The sequence below is a fragment of the Physeter macrocephalus genome, chromosome 12 (assembly GCF_002837175.3).
Source record: "Physeter macrocephalus isolate SW-GA chromosome 12, ASM283717v5, whole genome shotgun sequence".
Classification (NCBI taxonomy): domain Eukaryota; kingdom Metazoa; phylum Chordata; class Mammalia; order Artiodactyla; family Physeteridae; genus Physeter; species Physeter macrocephalus.
Window position 1 is genome coordinate 70,365,456 of NC_041225.1, and position 13,351 is coordinate 70,378,806.

The window sequence follows — 13,351 nt, forward strand, 5'->3', positions numbered from 1 at the left end:
ATAAAGACACAGACGTAGAGAATGGACTTGAGGACATGGGGAGGGGGAAGGGTAAGCTGGGACGAAGTGAGAGAGTGGCATGGACATATATACACTACCAAATGTAAAATAGATAGCTAGTGGGAAGCAGCTGCATAGCACAGGGAGATCAGCTCGGTGCTTTGCGACCACCTAGAGGGTTGGGATAGGGAGGGTGGGAGGGAGACGCAAGAGGGAGGAGATATGGGGTATATATGTATACGTATAGCGGATTCAGTTTGTTATAAAGAAGAAACTAGCACACCATTGTAAAGCAATTATACTCCAGTAAAGATGTTAAAAAAATAATAATAATAATCATGATTGATTACAGCCTACCTGACAAAGCCAGGCAGGTGGCAGGCAGGCCACACTCAAAAGGAAACTAACCAGCAATCCCAGATTCCCATAGAAAGTAGCTGTGGATGGAACATTTTGCACATAATTCCAGAGGCTTGCAGACCCCCGATACCTGGTTTTGGTGGTACATGCTCTCCCCACTGCCCTTGCTGAGGATGCCTGAGGCCTGAAAGTGGAAGATGTTGGGCAGCAGGAGGAGAAGCAGCCGCAGAAGAATGGCTTCTGTGCGTCATCAGGCGCTGATGTCAGTACATGTGATTAGAAAATCCGAATGAAGACATGTTCACAGGGGGAAGTTACAGGCCACACAAGATCGTGATCTTCAATCCTGTCAGGGTAAATAATGGAATTTAAAAATCATGCACTGCTTAACATTTTGAGAATTGTGCACATTTATTTTTGTTGACATAGGGTACTATTTTACCTGAATTTTTAGTGGTACAGGATGGGTAATAAAACTGGTCTTTCTGTGTATGCATCTGAGAAGTGAGAAGCAGTAAATTAAGACTTTCAGGACATGAAGGAGGCATTCTTTATTGATTAAAGGCCGCTTTTGTCACCTTTGAACGTCTCTAAAGTTGGAATGCATCTTCAATTCCCAAGCCTCAGCGTTGTGTTTTCTTGGCGGTTCTTAGAGTAATGGTTCTTTGTACAACCTACAGGTCTTCAGTCAATGAAATAGAGTATATCAGGCTGACCAGTGGACACATGGCTATCTTCTCACCAACTTTTTGGCACTTTTAGGATTGGTGGTGTATGGGGGGGGCAGCTATGATATTTCCCTCTGGATACATTCTCTTCATTTATTAGTTGGAATATTTGAATATTCCATCTAGTGGTAGAATTCATATAGGAAAGACAAGGTAAATGCCTGAGTCTTCACCATGATTTAAGCTGGTCTTTCTAAGCATGATCCATAACCCAAAAAAGCATAAATTAAAGAAAAAAGGTAAAACTTCGATTCACTGAAGCTCAGGACTTCTTCTCACCATTGAGAGTCATGGTGAAATCATTCACTTCCCACTTTGCAACACTGACCACTGATGAAATTACCCTTTTTGAAATTTAAAGATGTCCCATCTTTGGCTGGTGGAAGTCCCTTCAAGTTGGCTTCTGAGTCCTTTTGATATCCCCTTCCTCCTTATCTGGCATGATGCACTGTCCCAGGCTCATCCAGTACATGTCTTGCCCCCGGACCTGCAATCAGAGATTCCTCTAAGAAAACCTGGTTTCTTTTAGTGTAAAATGGTATTTTGAAAACCATGATTTGTGTGCTATCAATGCTCATTGCTACTGGGTTGGTCCTTGTTTTCTAGGCATATCAGTAGATAGAGCTAAGAAAAAATAACTCGAATTCAGGATTGTAGAGGTTTTTCCTGTATTATGTCCTAATCATTTTCACTCAGGATCATGGCTTTCAAGGATACAGGAGCCATAGAATTAGAATATCCTATAATTACTCATGTGCTTTATCCCAAATTACATGCATCAACTCAGAATACCAATAATACCACCACCAATATAATTGCTGAGAACAGTTTTTATTTTTTTAATTAAACTTATAAATTTTGTGACCATTGTAGATTCACTCGGGGTTGTAAGAAGTAATTCGGTACCCTTTACCCAGTTTCCCCCAGTGGTGTCATCTTGCAAAACTATAGCACAGTATCACATCCAGAATATTTGATATACTCAAGATACAGAACATGTCCATCACCACAAAGATCCTTCCTGCTGCCCTTTTATGTAGCCACACCTGCTTTCCAGCCCCACCGCCTTCAACTTCTGCCAACCCCCAGTCTGTTTTCCATTACTATAAATTTGTCATTTCCAGAATGATGTGTAAATGGAATCATCCAGGATGTAATCTTTTAGGATTGGCCTTTTTTCACTCGGCATACTTCTCTGGACATTTATCCAGGTTATTGTGTGTATTGTATGTATCCATACCTTTTTTTATTGCTGAGTGCTATTAAATGGGGTGGATATACCACCATTTGCTTAATCATTCACCTACTGAAGGACATCTGGATAATTTCTAGTTTTGGGCTGTTACAAATAGAGCTGCTGTAAACATTTATGTGTGGGTTTTTGTGTGAGCATACACCTTCATTTCTCTGGGATAAAAACTTTTGCCCACGAGTGCTGAGAACAATTTTTTAAAAACATTTTGTATGTGGTTTCTCATTTCTCCCCTTTACCCCACGTCTAGGTCATTTTATTGTATCTAAAATGTCTGAGCAAGTTGTTCTCTCTCCCTCTGAACCCTCCTGTAGTTTTAGTTCTACAAATAATTGTTATATTTAATGCTCACCCCCGATCCATATGTGGGTGTTCCCTAGTCATTTTGGCTGTCTGAAGCTCGTTCCCTTTGTGTGGTTTATGTGTATATATAGGTTTTTAAATTAGTTTCTCTATCTTTCCACGCTCCCCCCTTCCCCCAGCAACCTTCCTTATTTTTGGCCAGTTTGCTAGGTCAAGCACTTAATGTGAAGTGCTCTTCTGTTACTTTCAGAACTGAGTAAAGACTTCCCAAGGGAGAAATAAATGTGAGCTTCAAAGTTTTTCAAAGGTTAAAGAATGCAGGCCACCCTAGAAAAATAAGTTTTTCAACTTGTTAAAAAAAAAAAAATTCCCAATTGGCCTGACTTTGAGAAAGAATGTTGTATCCTGTTTGGAGCTCTGTATGTTTTTGTACAAGGCCCTCCTTCTAAAAGGAGGGATTCAGGAAGTGGAATTGGAGGGACTTACTCTCTCCCATTACTTTAAATTAGGAGTCAAGACATGTGAGATACTGATGCTTCTCTCCTATGCTGTTCAGGGAATTTTCACTCAAGCTGAGGCTGTGCCACCGACCCAAGACTCAACATGAACTGGGGTGATTTAGGGGGTTGGTGACAGTGGGTAGAATTATTTGTAGGATTCAGATTTTTCCGAGGTAGCACCTCATTTGTCTCTTTCCTCTGCAGAGGAGCTTGAAAGACCAGCGTCCTCAGAAACACCCCAGTTTCTAATCCCCAAACGTGGGGTTTGTTGCCTGAGCTGCCCTGGTTGTCAGTGTTCACTTCAAACTCACGTAATTGCTGGAGGGGCAGGGACACAGCAGGGCTCCCCCCGCCTCGCCCCCTGCCCTGCTCCCCACACACAGCTATCCCGCAGGGCTCCACATCCGGGACCCAGCACAAGTTTCCACTTGTGCCTTCCAATGTTTATCACACTCTGGGGACCCACTGTGTCTGGGAGTGGGAATGGAGGAGGCGGAACATTAGTGGAGTTTCCTGGAACTGCTGCTTTAAAGGGAAAGGGAATTTTCTCTTCCCTAAGCCCACAGGAACTTTCTCCAGGGGTGGGGTATCCTGCCTTCCGGAGCCTGGGCCTTTCTCCACGGAGCTGAGGAAGCCTTGGCTCACAGCCCTCTCCCTGGAAGATCTGCTCCATTCAGTCACCATTTGAGTTTCCCTGTCACAGAGGATGATTTCCAGTGTTGCTGTTCCTCCAGCTTTGATTCTGTGAGGGAGACAATCTCTCAAGGTTTTAATCTCCCACCCAGGGCCGCCATCCTAGGGACAGGTGCCAGGGCTGCAGCTAAAAAGGCCTTGAAGAGTGTGTGTCTGCCCCCGTGTTTGCTGGTGTGCTGGCGGGCCCTTTCCCGCTGCCATCTGTTCCATGCGTCTGTCACATCTCTCCCCTGGGCTTTCCTGGGTACCTGATCTGAGTGCTGTATCTGGCTTGCCTGGCCTTTGCTCTTCTGAGGAAGAGCGTGGGCTCTGAGCCCAGACTGGTTACTGTGCAGCCAAGTGACGAATATTCCCTCATCACCTTGGCAAAGCACCTACTAAGTGCCAGCTCTAGTGAAGCTTCAGTATGCTATACTCCATACCATGGGCTTTATCAGAGGCTGAGTCACCTTTTCTTTACAAGGGGGTTGAAGATATGAGTGTTCCCACTGCCAGGAGGAGGCTCTCTGTGGTTTCTTTCCCAAAGATGATTTTATTAGAGTGCTTCCCAATTCAATAACAAAAACTCTACATCCCACTGCAGTGAATAACAGACTTTGTCAGCTCATACAACTAAAACATCCTGGGGTAGAGCCAGTCAATGGGTTGATTTGCTCCAGAAATTCTCCCATCTTCTCAGGACTGCAGGTGATATCTCTGCATTCGGTCAACCCCACCCTCCTCCATGGGTCAGTTTTGGCCTCAGCCTGGCTTCCCTCCTGGGGATGGGGACTGCCAGCACCTCCGAGGCCACGTCCTTGTTCACATCTAGGAGGAGGGAGAGGGCTCCTCTTCCCCCAAACATAGAACAAAGCCCTGAGTTTCACTGAAAGGATTCATTTAGGTTTTGCACCATCCCCGAGCCACACCTACTGCAAGAGATATCACTCAGGAAACCAGGGTGCCTTCCTGGTATCCAAACCACCGGCCATTACAGTGGATATGGGTGGGATGGGCCCCCATTGTCCATTACGATGTAAGATTGAGAAAGCCACATCAATGAATAACAACCTCAAGGGGTGGCTTGGGTGAGGAGGGTGGAGGAGGTTGATGGAGATTATGTGTGAGTGTCGGGGTGCTAAAGCCCCCACTTTCCTCCTGGTTCCTCAAATGTTGCATATCTCACCATGAGAGTGCTGGCCCCCAAAGAGGGGTGGGGTTTGGGGAAAGGGGGAGCTTCTCTGAAAGCTACTTTTTCTTTTAAAAAAGGAGGAACAATGGTTCTAGAAGAAACCTCTTGGAACGAGGCCTGAAGCTCCCTGCATTTAAAGCACCTGCTAATGTATCCAAGCTTGCCCCCTGACTGCACGGTGGGCCCTGGGCTTTCCCTCCAAGATGCTTGTTTGGGATGCACCTGGCTTCAGAGAACAGATGCCGGTTAATGAGTCAGAAGAGGCCCTAAGGGTCTAGTCCTGCTTGCTCGCATCTGCAGGGCTCCCTTCTCCAGCAGTCAGTGGGGGGTTACTTCAGACATTGGTACAGCTCAGCAGGGAAAGGAGCTGATGTTGGGATGCTGTAAATTTATAATTTATTCATTAACCAAATGCTTGGCTAAATAATTGGATTTTTTTTTTCTTTTGAAGTAAAGCCCTCACCTTTGAAGGTGCTAATTATCTGTTTCTCTGGGAAGTGCCGAGTGCCTGAGTTGGTGGTTGGAACCTCATTTGGTCGAAAGACAATCTGTGAGGGTCTGCATGCTGTCCCTGGGGGCCCTACACCATGAGGGAGCTGCTCCCTTTTGCCCCTCAGCACCGTAGTATTTCTTACAAAATCTCTCGTCACTGACAGGAGGTAGAAGTACCCAGAATATGAATGACTCAAAAGGCCAAGGGTGTCCCATGTGACTGGGCTGGGATGCTGAGGCAGGGTTCAGGGGAAGCCATTCACTTGGGTCAGAGGTCTGGGTGGAAGAGGTTGCACTGGTCTTTGGAAAAGAAGGGGAGGCAGAATCCTTGGCATTCCTCAGTGAGGAGGGGGAGGATTTAAATTCCATAGCAGAACAGTTTGCAAAGATGAACCTGTCTGCACATTATCTTTTTAACTGTGACACTTGGCATTTCCGTCATTTCTCTATCACCGCTGCTTCTCAGGGGAGCAGCCTGGCTGTGGGAACATCACCACATGCCTCCCCTCGTGTCTCAGATCTTTGGGATGTGAGCTGGGAGAAGTGGAGGGTCCGCGTTCCACCCCAGGGCTGTCGTCATAGCTCTTGGGGCCCAACCAAGAGGAGTGCTATTTCTGCCCCAGCTGTGACTGGTGGCCAGCTTGCTGAGCTCTTACTATATGCATCGGGTGCCACCTCAGCATTTCACACATGCTAATTCAGCTAACCTCACAGTGACCCTGTGAAGTAGACACTTGTTACTGGGGTGTCGTTATAGCTGAGACCAGAACTGTCACTACAGGGAACGGAAGACAGTGAGCCCCGCCCGAGCTAGGAGAAGCAAGCCCACAGCGCCTCCCAGTGTCCTGAAGCTTTGATAAGTTCTAGCTGACGCCGTCACCGCCCCGGCCCCCTGTCTCACCCCCATTCAGCTGTGTTACCTTCAGCTTCTAGAAAGGGTGTTGGCCCGGATCTCGCTGGCATCCTGCACGGCCAGCCCGGGCTCTGTGGAAGTGGGTGTGTGAGTGTGAACGTACCCCAGAGGAAAGGGAGAAGGTCTCTGCTGAGAAATGCGGAGCACCAGCTGGATCGGAATGTGCCAGAACCACTGGTTGTGGAACAGGGGTGGGGCAGGCGCACAGCCATTAGCGCGGGACCCTGAGGGCTGCAGCTCCGCCCACGCTCAGCTCCCAGTGGTCCTCGCGGCAGAGAGCGCGGGGAGAGGCGGGTCTCGGCCTTCTCCCTGGGGCCCTCCAGGCCCTCCGGCCTCGAGGCTGGCAGGGGAGCCGGGGGGCCGCCCAGGGACAGGCCAAGGGCTGTGTCCTGCAGAGCTCCAGAGCCCTCGCTACGGCTGCCCACTGGCCGGACCCAGGACGTGAAGTCCGAGGCCTAATGGCGGCAGCGGTCTCCATGGGTCGCGGTCCGCGGAGGCCTCAGCAGCGGGAGTATATGGACACTGGCATTAAGGTAACAGCTTCAACCAGCTTCAGTCTCTCCCTTCAAGTGTCAAAAGTCGATACAGCTTAGGTCAGTTGTCTACCCCTAGGAGGTGGCCAGAGGTCAGGGTTAAGTTGCAAGGACATTGCATATCATTACTTCAGGTCCACCTCTGTGGTGGGGCTCTTCTCAAATAGGGGCAATTGTTGTGAGCTGGGAATTCACCTGTTTGGTATTTGCTACAACATGTATTCCTATTGATCCCATACAAATGATTCTCTCCAGTTTAAATGAAAAAGCCTGAGTGCCGTCTGGGTGCTGGGTGCCTGGCTCCCTCAGTGATGACGGCTGGGCAGGGTCTAGAGACAGGCTTACGAGGTGTGTACCCAGGCAGGTGATTAAAGGGGAGTATGGCCTGTGAAATGGCCCTACCTGGAGGGAGTTCATGCCCCCAGAGAACTGGCTTTGGGAAGAACGAAGTCAGAGCTTGGTCAGCTCCACCTTTGTGGAGATGTGCCCTCTGGGGATTCACTGCCCTTTCCAGCTCTGGGTCTTGACCTTGGTCACCTGACAGCTTCAGGAACTTTACATTTCGGGAAACTGAGATTGGGTCTTTATCTCTTGCTCCCTAAAATCTTCTGGGGTCCTAATGCAAATTTTATCATTCCCAACCCAACACATTTTAAGCCTGTATCAGTAATCTCTCTCACAAATACACAAATAATTGTTTCATCTTACCACACACTTTGCCACATTTTATTGGGAATTGGTAGGTCAAAAGCTAAGAACATGTTTACAGATTTTACTTCATTTTCCTATTACTGCTTTCCAAACAATGCATCCGTTTATTTACTAGCTGTAAACAAAAGTAACCTTCTTGCCACAAAAACGATTGTTTTTATTTTTAGTAAGTATAATATAACATCTCGAGCTTGCTCTGAGTTTCTTATTTTTTTCTTTTTTTTTTTGCGGTACAAGGGCCTCTCACTGTTGTGGCCTCTCCCGTTGCGGAGCAGGACGCACAGGCTCAGCGGCCATGGCTCAAGGGCCCAGCCGCTCCACAGCATGTGGGATCTTCCTGGACCGGGGCACGAACCCCTGTCCCCTGCATCGGCAGGCGGATTCTCAACCACTGCGCCACCAGGGAAGCTCGCTTTGAGTTTCTTTGACTACCAGCTAGGGTAAACTTCCTCTCCTGAATTTGACAATTTCTTTTTCCTTTTGAATAAATTATCTGTGCATACCTGGTTCACTGAGGCTTCTGAGTCACAATCCACAAACACCAACTCTGGCTGATTAGACAGAAATGGAACTTATTAAGGCTCCCAGCATCTCCAGGAGGGCCAGGGCACCAGGCTTACAGTTTTTACAGCCGTGCAGGTGCATATAATTGGTAGACATGAGGCCATGGCCCCATGCCCTCACTCACTGCAAGGGAGATCAGGAAAAGGCATTCTAATTTTCTGTTAGGGAGGGTTCTGCCTCAAGAGGTGATGGATTCCATCAATGTAGGAAGGGGTTAAAAAACTGAGTGGCAGTATGAGGTTCCCTTTGCTGCCTTAACAAGTTACCATAAACTTGAGACTGAAAACAGTACAATCTTATTCTCTTAGGGTTCTGTAAGTTAGAAGTTGGACGCAAGGGTCAGTGGGCTAAGATCAAAGTGTCAGCAGGGCTGCCTTTCTGGAGGCTCTAGGGAAGAATTTGTTTCCTTGCCATTTCCAGCTTCTAGGGGAGCTGAACTCCTTGACCTGTGGCCCCTTCCTCCATCTTCAAAGCCAGCAACAGTGGACGCAAATCCTTGTCACGACACACTCTGAACATCTACATCTCTCTTCCATTTTTAAGGACCCCTGTGATGACATTGCACCCACCTGCATAATCCAGGATAATCTCCCTGTTTTAAGGTCAGTTCATTAGCAACCTTAATTCCTCTCTGTCTTGTAATGAATGTAACATATTCCTAGCTTCTGGGATTAGCATGTGGATATCTTTGTGGGGGGCATTATTCAGCAGAACAATGAAAAAGTGTGTCTGCTAGGTCAGCACGCATGTGGAACCTCAAAGACTGTTTGACTAGTCCTTAATTTCATGTTTAGTCAATAACATGTAACCCACAGATGTCTACAATATGGTGGAAATTTGGGGGTAGAACCTGAGGCCTGTTAAGCTTATTTGCAAATTTGTCTTCACAAGCATACATTACACTTTTGTCCTGGGTATAAATAAAATAGCTCTCTTAGAAAATGTAATAAAAATAATTTTACTTTTTCAATTTTTACACATTTATCTCAGTTTATATTTTTGATGAAAGTATGTTCAAATTTTGTATCCTTTTAATAAAATTATATTTTATTTTCAATCACTTAGATCATTCCCATCAACAAATTACATGAAAATCTTGATTATAACATCAAAATTAGTAATTTTACTAAAACAGAAATGAGAAAAATATATTTTATGGAACAAATGTATACCTTATGAATTATATATGTTTTCACTTTATTATTCATCTAAACATAGCCAGTCCATTAAAAGACTATCCAGATGAACAGAATACTACTTAAATTTAGTCATCTTGGATGTTTTTGCATGTTCTTGATATTATAAAAAACCAAGGTTTTGTGTGTATTTAAAAATTTTGTCCTTATGGAGGTACATTTATCAAGATAGGAGGATAAAGCATATTTTATCTATCAGTTTCCTAGGCTGATTTATAACTTTTAAAAATCATTTTCATGATATGTGGCTTCCATCTGTACTTGTGCCCCAAGCCCTGCAGGTGTTAGTGGCAGAACTGTCTGTCTATTGATATAATCATGTGTGTTTTTTCTCCTTTAATTTGTTGGAAAATGAATTACAGCAGTGATATTATCTAGCCCAACTTGCATTCCTAAGATAAACTAGTCATGATGTATTATTTTGTTTGTTTTTACATAGCTATATTTGGTTACTAAATTAGTTTTAGGATTTTTGCAGTCATGTTCATGAGTGAGCCTGGCATCATTTTCCTTATACTGTCGCTTCATGTTTGTGGTGTCAAGGTTATGAGATCTTCATAAATTGAGTTGGGGATTATTCTATCAATATTGCTTTATGTTGTTTCAAGCTTCATTATTAAGTCTATACAAGATTAGAATTTTTATTATCTTACTGATGAATCGAAGTTTAGAAATTTTATGTAGTTACTGTCTTTCTGTCTAGTAATGATTTTGCCTTAAACTTTGTTTTGTCTGATATTATTTCATTTGGTTAGTAAAGAAATTTCATATGGCTAATGTTTATTTTTCCATTCTTCCCTGACCCTCTCCCCCACCTAGTCTTTCTATTATTTTATGCTTTAGGCATGTCTCCTGTAACTTTTACCTGGATTCTTAAAAATTTAGTCTGGTGATCTCTGTTTTTTAATCTCTTTATATTTATGTAACTACTCACATATTAGATTTATTTCTACCATCTTACTGTGTGTCTTTAAAACAAAATCTCTCTATGTGGCTATATTAGTCTGCTCAGGCTGCCATAACAAAATACCACAGACTTGGTGGAGTAAACAGTAGAAGTATATTTCTCATAGTTTTGGAGGCTAGAAGTCAGATCAAGGTGCTGGCAGATTCAGTTTCTGGTGAGGACTGTCTTCCTAGCCTGTAGATAGCCCCCATCTCTCGCTGTGTGTTCATGTGACCTGTCAGTGTACACAGAGAGAAGCAGTTGGGAGGGGAACTCTCCCATGTCTCTTCTTATAAGGACACTAATCCCGTTGGATCAGGACCCCACCTTTAATTGCTTACTTAGAGGCCTCATCTCCAAATACAGCCACACTGGGGGCTAGGGCTTCAACATATGAATTGGCGGGGGCAGGGGGGCACATTTAGTCCATAACAGTGGCATTCTACATAATCTCTCTATATTCCAGCTTTCAAATTCTTTCTTCTGTTGTATGCCCTGTCCCAAGAGATCTTACATTTTAATGGTGAGGTGACACCCAGACAATTAACAATACAATGTATAATATTAGGTGCGCTTAAGTGCTGAAGAGAGATTAAAGAGGCGTATGTATTTGGTGGAGGTGTGGGGTGGGTTGCAGTTTAGGTAGGGAGTCCAGCGATGGCCTTACGGAGAAGATGACATTTGGGTAAATATCAGAGAAGGTAAGGAAATGAGTCATACAGCTAAATGAGGAAAAATTGTTCCAGAAAGAGGGAACAGCCAGGGCAGAGGTTTTGAGGACAAAATGTGCCTGGTTTGTTAGAGCAACAAAACAAGGCCAGAATGGCTGGAGAGAAGTGAGCAAGAGAAGGGTAGGAGGAAGAGGTTAGAGAGGTAGCAAGGGGCTAGACCATAGGCAAGATGCAATTAGTCTAACCCACCCATTTTGTAATCTAAACCATGTTTGTATTTCAGTAGGCCATGGTAAGGACTTTGGCTTTTACTCTGAGAGTGATGGGGAGTCATGGAGGGTTCTGAGCAGAGAAGAGATCTGGTTTCATTTCACAGCATAATTCTGGCTACTGGATGGAAAATCAACTTGGGAGGAGGTGAGAATGAGAAATGAGGCACAGACATGGATCCTGCAGAGCACTAGCATTTAGTGAGGAAGATAAGGTGGGCTTTGAGGTGTTTCTCGTCATCTGAAGACATTTCAGTATGTTGAAGGCTGAGAGAGTTGTCAGTGAGGGGAGACTGCTTAACTGCCTTGAAGTAGAAATGGAAGGGGCGGACCTTGGAAGGTTGAGGGCTCTGATAAATTTTGCCTCTTCCCAGCCATGGTCCAAGCCAACTGAGAAATAAGATGAGGTATTCTTTGGAGAAAGGCCAAAATATCAACTTTATTACTGGGTCAAGTCTGGGTTGGAGGAAGTGACTTTCTTAGGGCAAATGAGCTTTTTTGAATTGAATCTGAGCATTAGACAGACATACCTGCCAAGTTCAGAGGTGCTGGACCATCTCAGACCTCCTCCAGTGAGGGCAGGACATTTGCTGTTAAGCCTACAACTTGGTCAGGAGCAGGAAGTCTGAGCTCCAAGCAGGCAAGGAAGATTTCCAAGAGCAAAAGATGGAGGGGCTGAGCTGAGCTGAGCTTGAATTCAGACAGAGAGCAAAAAACCATACTAATTTAGCTCCAAGAGGAGGTGGGTGCATTTCCTCTTAGCATTACCCAACTTTTCATTCTGTTGACCTCTCAGGTTTAATCACTGTTATGTACTCTATAATTTACTTTAAATTCTTCAGCATAGGCACTGTGGTCTTAGTATGCATGTTTGCTTTAATCTGTACTCTGTATTCAGTTTTCCTAATTCAGGAATATATACTGCAAGGGTCATTAAGCTGCTAAAAATGCTTCAGCTATCTTTATCTTGGACTAACAATAGAAGCTCTGTTAATTAGACAAATGGATGTCATCAGTAAAATGAGAGGTATACAAGATGTGGGTTGGAAATTACAGACATTCCCACTCTTACCTAAACAGGGTTTAAAATTTTAGTGATAATGGATAACCACCCATTGAATAACATTCTATGAGTTCATACTGAAATAAATAAATAAATAAATAAATAAATAAATATTCTTTCTTATAATAGAAATTCAACAATAAAAATAAAAGAAACGATGGAATTAGAAACTCACCAATGTTGCCCCAAATAGTGGAGTTTCATGATGAACCATATATTTATGTAGGCTCACAATGTCTTCCTGGATATTGTTTATTAATTATGAAGGGGGGAAGCAGTAACTTTATAGTGAGGAATCTTGGAGTGCCCATCTCAACTAAGTCATCAAAATTAACATCACCCAGTAATGGAGCAAAAGCCATTATCATGTGCCTCCTCATATGGTGCGCTGAGGACACAGCATCACTTCTGCAGCATTCCTACCAAAAATGCATAACCTTAATCTAATCATGAAACATCAGAGAAAGCCAAAATGAGGAACATTCTATAAACGAATTGGTCTTTCCTCTTCAAAATGTCAAGGTCAAGAAAGGCAAAAAATGACTGAGGAACTGTTCCAGGTTAAAGCAGGCAATGTGTTGATGACTAAATGCAGTGTGTGATCCTGGAGTGGATCCTGGACGGAGGCAAAAAAGCTACAAAGGACATGACTGAGACAATGACAAAATTTGAATATGGACTGAGAATTAGATAATAGGTTTGTATCAAAGTTAAATTTCCTTATTTTAATATTGGTACTCTTCTTATGTAGGAGAATACCCTTATTCCTAGCAAACAAAAAACCAACACTCTGAAATATTCAGTGGGTGATTCATGTGCCTGAATCTGACTATATCCTGTAACCAGAATATTGTGACATTTGTATCTAGTTAACCTTCCATACACAGAACAGAGCTGGGAATTCACAGAGGTCCCAGAATAGGTTGTAGGACTCTTTCTTGCCTGCCTGCTAATTAGCATTTGCATGGGTGGCAGAACTCAATCTA